Raw genomic sequence first — 10,577 nt, forward strand, 5'->3', positions numbered from 1 at the left:
TGGAGACACAAAAGGATCTGTCAGCGAGGTAAGATCTGAACCAATTGAGGGCTGACCCTGTGATGCCCACCCACTGCTCCAACCTAGCAATGAGGATCTCATGGTCGATGGTGTCAAAGGCAGCTGTGAGGTCCAACAGGACAAGCAGCACAGAATCACCAGTATCTGAAGATGTCGTTAAAGACCTTCAAGAGGGCAGTTTCAGTGCTGTGGAGAGGTTTAAAGCCAGATTGGAATAGCTCTAGGATAGTGTGATCCTCCAGGAAGCACTTCAACTGGGACTCAACTATTTTCTCCAGTAGTTTAGAAACAAATGGGAGTTTGGAGACAGGCCGGAAGTTGGACACGACTGAAGGTTTGGTTTTTTTTCAAGAGAGGCTGGACAGCAGCATGTTTAAAGGTTTTTGGCACCACACCAGTGGATAAACTACTGTTTACTATATCAAGAATGGACGGACCTAGAGTAGGAAAAAACCTCCTTTAGTAGTCGAGGGGGGACCACATCAAAGGGGGAGCCAGAAGGTTTCAAGCTGCACATGACCTGCTGTAGAGAAGATAGAGTGATGGGTTCAAAATGGTCAAATAGAGCTACAGATTGAGGTGGGATGGATGGGTCATGAGTTGGAGGGGAAATGAGAGCCCGGGTGGTCGCAATTTTTTCCAAAAAGAAATGTAAGAAGTTGTCGCACAGCTCAGTCGAGGCTTCCAGAGGTGATGGTTCAGTGAGGTGGAGAACAGAGTTTAGGGTGGAGAAGAGGACACGTGGGTTGTGAGAGTTTGAGTTAATTATATCAGAGAAGTATTTGGATTTAGCAGCTTTTACTGCTTTCTGATAACGGCGCCAACTCTCTTTAATTATTTGAAAAGAGACCTGCAGCCTGTCTTTCCTCCATCAGTGTATGAATATGATCTAAAGCACTGATTAGTCTCTTTAGAATGATTTGTTCAATTATCTTTGTAGAGATCTAGTACAGTGCTGTTTGAATGGGTAAATGAGGACACAGATTTTAGTTTAAAGTGCTTTGAGTGTCTTCATAAGATAGAAAGGCGCTATATAAGTACAGTCCATTTACCATTTAACAACCAATTGTTAGGGCTCCAACGATCAATGGTTAGGCTGATGATCCTCTTTTGCCTGTGAACAACTAGTTCTGTCTGTCAACAACAAACTGGGTGATCCACTTTTAGGAATGTGCGATATGGCATAAAATTCATATCACAATATGTATTGTGAAGGGTGGCGATAACGATGTATATCGCAATATGTTTCGGTATAAAACTTGCTTTAAAAAGCAAAGGGTGTCCTTTTGCCATCATTTTTTTCATTTTTTCATTTAGCCTTTATTTATCCAGGTTAGTCTCATTGAGCCACGAGAACTCATTTTCAAGAGAGACCTGTTTTTTTAGGGAGCACATGGTGGGGGTTAAGGGCCTTGCTCATGGGCCCAGAGTGGGGCGAATGAGGGTGGGGGCAAGTGTGGGTGTTTCACCTACCCCACCCACAATTTTTGATGTTGTCGGGGCCGGGGCGTGAACCGGCGATCTTCGGCTCACAAGCCCACCTCTCTAACCTCTGCGCCACCACTCCCCATCATATATTTTGAATTAAGAAAATTCCACCACTAGGTTCAGAAAGTTTTTAAATAATAAACAAATCAAGTATTAGGCTTCTTTCTTGTAGTGCAAAACACTGCAAAGGATATCAAATGTAGTTTTAGCCATATGTTTTAACCAAAAACAAAAAAAATGTTAACTCTTAACAGTTTCCAGTATTCTCACTTAAGAAATGAACAACAGAGCAGCATTTTACACTGAAACACTTCACCCTCCAAACCTCTAGTGGGCGACTCCTTCTGCTTTAATGGAGAGCTGACACAAAATGAGTCTGTGCAGCGTTTTACGCATGCGTCAGAATCCGGCAAAACTACGGCAAGCCGGCTGTAGTTAGCTTGAAGCTTCGCTACTTAGCTCTCGAAGAAAAGACTTTAACGCCACTTACGCACAGTTTTCAACAAACAAAAAAAGTAACGATTAAACTGACAACTCTGATTTTACTTCAGACACAGCATTACTGCGGTTAGCCGGTAGAAGACAGATCTATATCGTAGGCTAAATTTCTATCGTTTGTACCGTGTACCGTATATATCGCGCTTTCCTATCCACTATAAGAAGGTGCTATTTAAAAGACTTAGGTATGTTGCAGCCCCTCAGACTGAAGAAGTCTTAAAACGTTTCAACAAAGAAGATTCCGTCCGGAGGACCTGCCTTGTTAGATTACATTTTTTGTAAAGCAGTCAATTTTATTGCATGCTGTCAGAGTCTTTAGCTGGATGATTCAGTGTGGTGCTCGATTCTGTTGCCTGGTTTCTGGCTGGATTGCAGCGGCGGCGCTGGTGCTGTTGAATGTGAATGCCACTGGGTGATGAAGTTCTGCCATTGCACAGTGTTTGGGTTTTCACATCAACTCTCCTAAATGTTCCTGTAACGACCTCTCTGCCCGAGCTATACATTAGGATCAAAGGCAAGTTTTCAAACCAGTCACAGAGAAGGAAAAGATGTTAATCCTAAAATACTTTGGTTTCTGCAGCACAGCTTCTCTTGTTTGTCGGGCAGGCAGAAGCACTCGGGACGTTGTGTCGGCCTCTGAAACTTTTACCGTTTCACTTTGTTTAATTTGCTGTTTCTGTTACAATGCTGTTAAACTCTTAACAATAAAAACCTTTCTTAATAAACTCTCAATCCCTGAGCACATGAGGCATTAACATACTTGTTGGGATATCATAAACGAGCAGCTCAAAAGGAAATTATGAATGCACACACCGGCAATATTCATAAAGACCTGATTCCTTTGTTTAAAAGTGAAACAAAACGGACGGTATTTGTTTGTGTTCCGCAGCGTTTTGCTCCTGAACACAAATCACTGCCGTTACACTTATTTTTGTATGGAACCCTTTAAGTATATATATATTTTTAAGTTATTTTACGCTTTTGGGGAGTTTACCCTTCATTTTTTGTCTTTTACGTACTAAGGTCTAATCCACATTATTCTTAGGCCTCATGGTGCCTTTGCGTGAATCATGGGCTCGACTTCCGGTGAGGACCAGAACCGGCGTTTGTTCGTGTGCGAACAGTACGAGCCAATGTAGTTTCTCCAAGCATCGTGGATTTAATTGAAACATGTCTGTGTTCCAAACTCTTTTGTAGCCACCGGTTTAGTTTGATCTGGTTGGTCATTCAGCCGCGAACAGCACAGCAGGAACCTGAACTCGGCAAGGCTATTTTAGTCAACTTTACTTTTGTTAAATAAATGCAAACCAATCAAAAACAGCGTTTTATCTGTTAAACTAAATGTAAAGCTCAAATAAACCGTGGTCTGTGCTCCGCTAACATGGTTAACCAATGCTTACTGCTACTTCCTGTGTCTGACAGGAAGTTGTACCCAGAATAATTTATCCGGTAGAGCCCGCCAGGAATATGGTCGATAGGCAACTCAAAGTCAACACCACAGGACGTTCTTGCCCCTCACAGAGGTGGTGGTCCTAAACTACACAGCCGCTCATTTGTAGAACAACATAATCAGAAGTTTGATCCTCGACCGTGACACGTGCCCAAGTGCTCTGGGCCAAGACACCCGACGCCTCACAACCCGTTTCCTAACACTGCTCAAGAAAAATGACCAAGCATTACGTTCGACACTTTGCATACATTGAAACATTTTTGCTTGAAGTCAGTGAGCACATTTTCTGCACTACTTTTATCTATTAAAACATAATAATAATAATAAAAAGAAGTACTTATTTTAGACATTACTGGCAAACTTTAAACTTTGTTCTTGCTGCTGGTGAAGTATCTCAGTCATTCAGAACATGGTAAAAAATTTTGTTTTTATCCTTTTATTTATTATTATTATTATTTTGGATTTGTTCTTACTGGCTACTATTAAAAAAACTTGTTAAAACTTTCCACTGTAGTTCTGTCTCATTGACGTTATTGTTAGTATTCTGGCCTTCAATACATGCTTTTTGCATCGTGTATATTTTATATACTGTAATAATTTCTGCATGTTTTTTCCTGTATTTTCTTTGTGTGATCAGCTGAACGCTGCATGAACCCAACAGAAATGTCAAATATTTGTACATTGTGTTCCATGTGATAGGTTGTCAGTGTATTCCGCACTGGTCACAGTATATTTATGGAAAAGACTGAAAAAATATTTTGTAGTAATGTTTTCCTCCCCAATAAACACCTGTTATGTGATTTTTTTACTAAATTAATCACACCAGACATTGTTAATAAATAATCATCAACTAAAGTTTGTAGGTGTAGTCACAGGGGAACGAGTTTTGCGTGTTTTAGACCAAGGAGCTAAAAAAAAAAAATCTTATAAAGCTTACGTTTCACCGACCTGCAGCTTGTGGTTTCTTGTTTGTAGATTCAAGATGCAGCTTTGCTTTAAACGAGTCGTGATGCTGTTATATCTGGTACAATGTTGGTGTACAGTGTAGATGTCTGCGGTTTACATAACCCTGATGGATTATTATCTCAAATCACAACAAAAACAAAGTAAACTGAAGTGTTGCAGATCATATTTGATGCTGAGCGGCAGGAACAAGCAGGAGCGTTGCTCTGCAGCCAGCGGGCTCTCTGTGTTGTGTGTTTATGTCTGGCTGATTTGTGTTGTGGTTTGTTCCTCAACTCTGGAGCTTGAGTTTGCGTCAGACCGTGACATGCATGCATACGTAGGTGCTTATGGTCTTCAGCTGTGAAAATGAGATGAGAACCTTTGTGGTTTCTGAGCAGTGGCCTACATTCTTGCCTATGGAAACAATGTGTGCCACAGACTGTGAGAATCGTGAGGTTTCAGAAGAAACGAAGAAGTGAACATGGGTAAAGACAAAGAATGTGAGAAACAGATTGCGTACAGGAAGCAAATAATAGGGCAAGTGATGAAAGAGAACCTTACAACTTAGAAGCTGTGATGACGGCCGACACGCAGTGGACCATTTTCTGTAAACGAGCTCGAGCTGCAGCGAGCAAGTTTGAACTTTTCTTTGTGGTTTAGAGTTTTCAGAACGTAAACCCTCCATCCATTTTCTCTGCATGTTTCTTTCTTTGCACGTCGCTGGTGCCTATCTTCAGCGATCACTATGCGAGAAGGGAGGTACACCCTGGACAGGTCACAAGTCCATCACAGGGACACATCGAGACAAACAAGTATTCTTGCTCCCACTCACACCTAGACACAGTTTAGAGTTACCAATTAACCTAACGTGCTTGTTTTTTGGTCAGTGGGAGGAAACCCGAGTACCCAGGAAACCCATGCGTGCACAGGGAGAACATGCAGGGCCTAAACTTACGTCTGCTAACGTTTCTGTAAAAATCACATGTTCATACAGCTCAACTGTTATTATTCTGACGGTGGCACCGCTCACAGCCATTCGAGCTGCATCCGTTAGAGGATTGTGTGATTATATAAACCAAACCATCATATCCATCAAATACATCGTTTTATCAACTGAAGATGTTAAAATTATATGACTTGGTTGATTATTATATCTTACTGTTTATGTATAAGGTTCACAAAAACATACTACCTTTAAATATCCAAGTAAATTTTGTTAAAAGGGAGACTGGTTATTATCTCAAGGGGATAGAGATGTTTGTGAAGCGCTGGTTTCGTACCAGTTTGAAGGAGTGGCCCACTAAAATTCAGGGAATAGGATTGTGGACTGGTCTGAAGGATGGTGTTTAAACTGCCACATCTATGTACATATTTAAGAAAATGTTAAAAGTTAGTTTTCTGAAGGAATATGGAAAACTATGTGTATCTATATAAATTGTTTGAGTTGATGTTTTTATTCGGCTTATTTTTTTTTGTAAATTACTTTTGTTTGAATATATTCTGGGAAAAAAGGGGCACATATTATAAGATGTATTCTTCTTCTGCGGCCTTTATTTTTTATTTTTTTGATTGTATATATGTATTTGTTTTCTATTGTATAGCTATTTTGTTTTTAATGGAATGAATAAATTTCTAAAAATAAATAAATACCGACAACCCATTACTAAAATCAAAGGTTTGACACATTGTTGCTACATAAACGAAAGCACTTGGTCCAGGAAACCAAGTTTAATAAACTTCAATAACAGTTGATGTTTTTAACTTTTAGATGTAAAACAGTGTGTTAAACATACTGTGGAAGAAGAACCTCTTATAAAGAAAATCATTAGTGTGTTTATGCGCCTAAACTGCAGAATAAATGAATAGTGTAAATTAATTGCATTCATAAATTTAGTTTTTATATTTTTAAATATTTTGAATTTTTTAAAAATCGGGCATTGTACTGGCCTCGAACCATTTGTCTTGGGATTATGTGGGCATCTTGTTACAAAGGGTCATGTTTTTACAGAGGACTGTGTTTTTGTCAGCTTTTTGGTTGCATTTCACATGAAGTGTCCCCAGGCAAGACACTGAACGCCCCATTGTCTCCGCTGTGTCCCTTCGGTGTATGAATGTGATAAAACACTGATTAGTCTTTATAAAGATACAGTAGAGTGCTGCATGAATGGGTAAATGAGGGCACAGATTATAGTGTAAAGCTCTTGAGTATCTTGATCAGATTGAAAGCTGCTGTATAAGTACATTTACCATTTCATCCTGTGTTGTGCAGCTCAGTGTTGTCTCATGGCTGGAAGGTTGGTTGTAAAGTGAGAGTATGGAAGAGAGTGGAACAAGTCTGAAACTCCTCTTTTTATTTCTAATACGGGGGAAACTTCTGTTTAAGTAAACAGTGTGTGTGAGGGCTGTATTTTTCTCTGGGGAACTGAAAAGGGCAGATTTATTGTTCGTCAGACTGTCTGCAAGGCAGTGTACTTGTTCAATTGGTGATGTCTGGAGAGGAAATGGAAACCAAATTGTTGAATTGATGTGAAATATAAAACTCAAGAGCTCCTGTTTGTGGTTTAAATATTTAAATGGAACACCTTTTTTCTATTTTACCAATGTTTTCATGTGAGTATCTTGTTTGTTTACATCATTTTTTTTTTTTCCTGATTACAGCTGTCACATTTAAGAATCTGACAGCGACAAACGTTAAGTTTCCTATCCATGTTTCCGAGGCTCCAAATGGCTCCAAGTTTTCCACCTAAAGAATGGAAACGAAGCACCATCAACACAGAGCTCCTTTAAAAGAATATGTTTTATAAAGCACGCAGTCTGTTTCAGTTTTATGGTCGACATTTACCAATGCAGATGCTGCAGAACCCAACGAAGCATGCAGCTACTTCACATGAAGAGATGCCTGCAGCAGTTGGCTGATTACCTTTAGTAACATTCAACCTTTATTTATACAGGTTGATCCCACTGAGCATCAGGGATGCATTTACAGAAGAGACCTGAATTTTAACAGAGTGATGACAACAACGACAACAATAGACAATCATAAAGGATGCGTACAAATGTATATATATATTTTTAACAATGAAAATAACATGGTAATTAAAAGAGGGATGCGAATTGCTCAGTTTCTGGTGATTCGATTCCAATTTTTGGTGTCACGATTCGATTCCGAAACGATTTTTCTATTGAAATGGTCATAAATTTAGTTTCACTTATGCAACTGACGAGCTGAAAAGATTAAACAACAATGTAAACAAATAGAACATTTATTTAAAGCATAGGTTCTTTATCAAATCTTTTTGCATCATTTTATATTTATACCAAAAATAGGAACAAATACAGGAGTGCATAAAATCCTGTAACTTAAATTACCAGTATTGGCTTAGTTGCCTGGATTTTTCTTTTAAAAAATAAATAAATAAATAAATTCTAGGAAAAAATAATTAATCCATCCATCATCTGTTATCTTTAACCACTTCTTCCTTTATGGGTCACGGGTGTCACTGGTGCCCATGTCCAGCCATCACTGTGTGAGAGACGGGGGACACCTGGACACGTCTCCAGTCCATCACAGACAAATAATTCAAAATATATAAATATAAAAGTAAACAGACTACCACAGTACATTAACCTTTAACTCAACATAAAATACAAACTTCACAGTTATTTTTTTACCATATTAATTCCACTAACATTTGCTATATTTTCAAAACTTAACTTAATATGAAATATACAAACTTCACAGTTTGCATTTATATTTGATAAATCTTTAATAAAATTTCAAAACCTGTGCAAGTCTGCACAGAATCTCTTCTGAACTGTAATTTATAAACCACAATAAATTGTATCATTTAGAACTGGCTGCAGGCGATGTCTCATCTCATCAACCTGTTAAAAAGACAAATTACATAAAGTTTGTTGAACAACTTGTCTGTAAGTTTTAGTATAATATGAGAAATAACGGTTAGCTTTGAGCTGCAGCTGCATCAGAGCTCCTCCCACTTTATTCTGTTTCATGGCGTTGTGGCGCTGCTTTATCACTAAAAATCTACGTGAAGGAATAACAAACGTTGGATCCAGCGTATTAAAATAAACCTAAACCCCTCGCCTTCCACTGAGCTGTTTGCTCATAAATCCTTAGTGATCCAGCAGGAGATGAGAGGGAACTCTTCGCAGCCTTTGGGGAAGCCTGGAAGTTTGTTGCAGAGTTCGCTGGTCGGCTGCTTCGCTTCCATCTTCCACGCATTTTGTCGTATTTCCAAAATACATACCACAATTTTATTTTACACTTCTTGTAAACAACCGTGCTCTTGTGAAGCTCTGTCTTCCACCGGAACATTGTAGGATCGGAAATGACTTTTAAAGGAGCGGGTTGAATCGCGCTGTCTCCCTGCTCCATGCTAGCAGGCTCCATTCAGATAAAGGGAGCTGGCTAACTAGCTTGCTGTACGGTGGCCTACACGGCTCAATTCTACAGCGGCCGAGCTGACGCGTAATGCGATATGCAGTAGGAGCGGGGGAGAAAAAAAAAACTTTAAAGCATTTTTTTATTAATTTATGGGCCTTTAGAATCAATTTATAATTGCCAGGAAATTTTTTTTTTTTTTCATAAATAAAGTCTTGACAGTAATGGCAAATATAAATATTCAGATTGTGGGTTGGTCAAAAAAAATATTATTTCTCCCTAAATCCGTTTCAGTTTAATCTGTGAAAATGTTTATTTTTTTTCTTCTTGCACCAAGTTCTCTGTCAGTTTCCAATATTTTTATTTATTTATTCATTTTTTTACAGCCTGCTCCTACAGGAGTTGAAGTTTAGTCGTAAACTTTGGGGGAAAGAAATGGACTAGAAAATAGCGGGCAACTTTTTAAGCGCCTAGGGAGCAGTTAGAGAGCAGGCGTCTTGCTCAAGGACACCGCAACACATGGACTTGGCGCGGACAAGAACCTGCGACTTTCCGGGTGCAAGTCAGCTCCCCCTACCACTGCACCACATCTGCTTCAGTCGGACTATTAAAGATGGTATTGCTGTCACAATTACATTCTTACATTAAACATTGTGCATAACCAGACATCTTGACTATATTGTGACTGGTTTTACTGATTTTACTGACTGCTTCTGTATCGTAACACAAAAATATCTTTGAATTGTTCGTCTTAGTGGCGTCTTCTAGGTCACAGCATAGCAATTGTACAAGTTGACCTCTTCACATCTGCATATTTTGTCACATAGGCCTTGTACTCACTGCAACCACTGATAGACGAGGCATAAAAACTGTCACTTTGTTCCAAAACCAAACCAGCTTCAGCTCTGGTCTATTGAAACAGAGTGGGCTCAACAGAGTTAGTGAAGGACAGACGGAGCTCCTTCTACAAAGGCAACGTATCAAGGACTGTGTTTAAATGTGGGTTTTACTGAAGTAGTAAAGTTGCGTACTTCATCTAAAAGGTTCACGTGTTGCGAACCTTTTTCTTGTTCAAAACAATTCTCTTTGTGTAGCTTATGCAAGTCTCCTTCAAAAGGAAAGCAGCAAAAGGTTTTTGTGAAGGTCCTGTTTGAACGTGAAATGCAGACGTCCACCGAGGTGTGACGCGTTTCTGTTGTTTACAAGTCGTTTCTTCAAAATAATGTTTTGTTTGAGTTCTGGTGCAGAAAAGTTGGATTTCATTCTTTGGATATTTAACTTTCCGAGTCAGGTTTATTCTTATTAGGGATGCTTGTTGATGAAAAACTGTAAACGTTGTCAATTCACTGAATAAAATATCAAACTTTCTTTTTATACTTTGAATGTAATTAATTAAATGGGAAAATTAAATTCATCGTCATTTACAAAAGTTATGTATTATCTCTGTGAATATTGAGTACTAGGGTTGGGCCATTGGATGAACATATAGACCATCTGCAGTTCATCCAGTCAGTTACATTTTTAAGAGCATTTTTTTCTGCTCTATTTTAGGGAGTTCACCTTTTTCAAGAGTTTTGACATTTTTAAATAACTACAATCAAATTGCCAACTGTGTGCAATCCACTTCATCCAAGTCCAGCAGCAAATATTCTAATGTTCTGTCTGGGGTTGGTCCAGTCTGTGGTCTGTCCAGCCTGTGGTCTGTCCAGTCTGTGGTCTGTCCAGTCTGGGGTCGGTCCAGTCTGGGGTGGGTCCAGTCTGGGGTGGGTCCAG

This window comes from Nematolebias whitei, chromosome 12 (genome assembly GCF_014905685.2).
Source record: "Nematolebias whitei isolate Nwh7 chromosome 12, NemWhi1, whole genome shotgun sequence".
Lineage (NCBI taxonomy): Eukaryota > Metazoa > Chordata > Actinopteri > Cyprinodontiformes > Rivulidae > Nematolebias > Nematolebias whitei.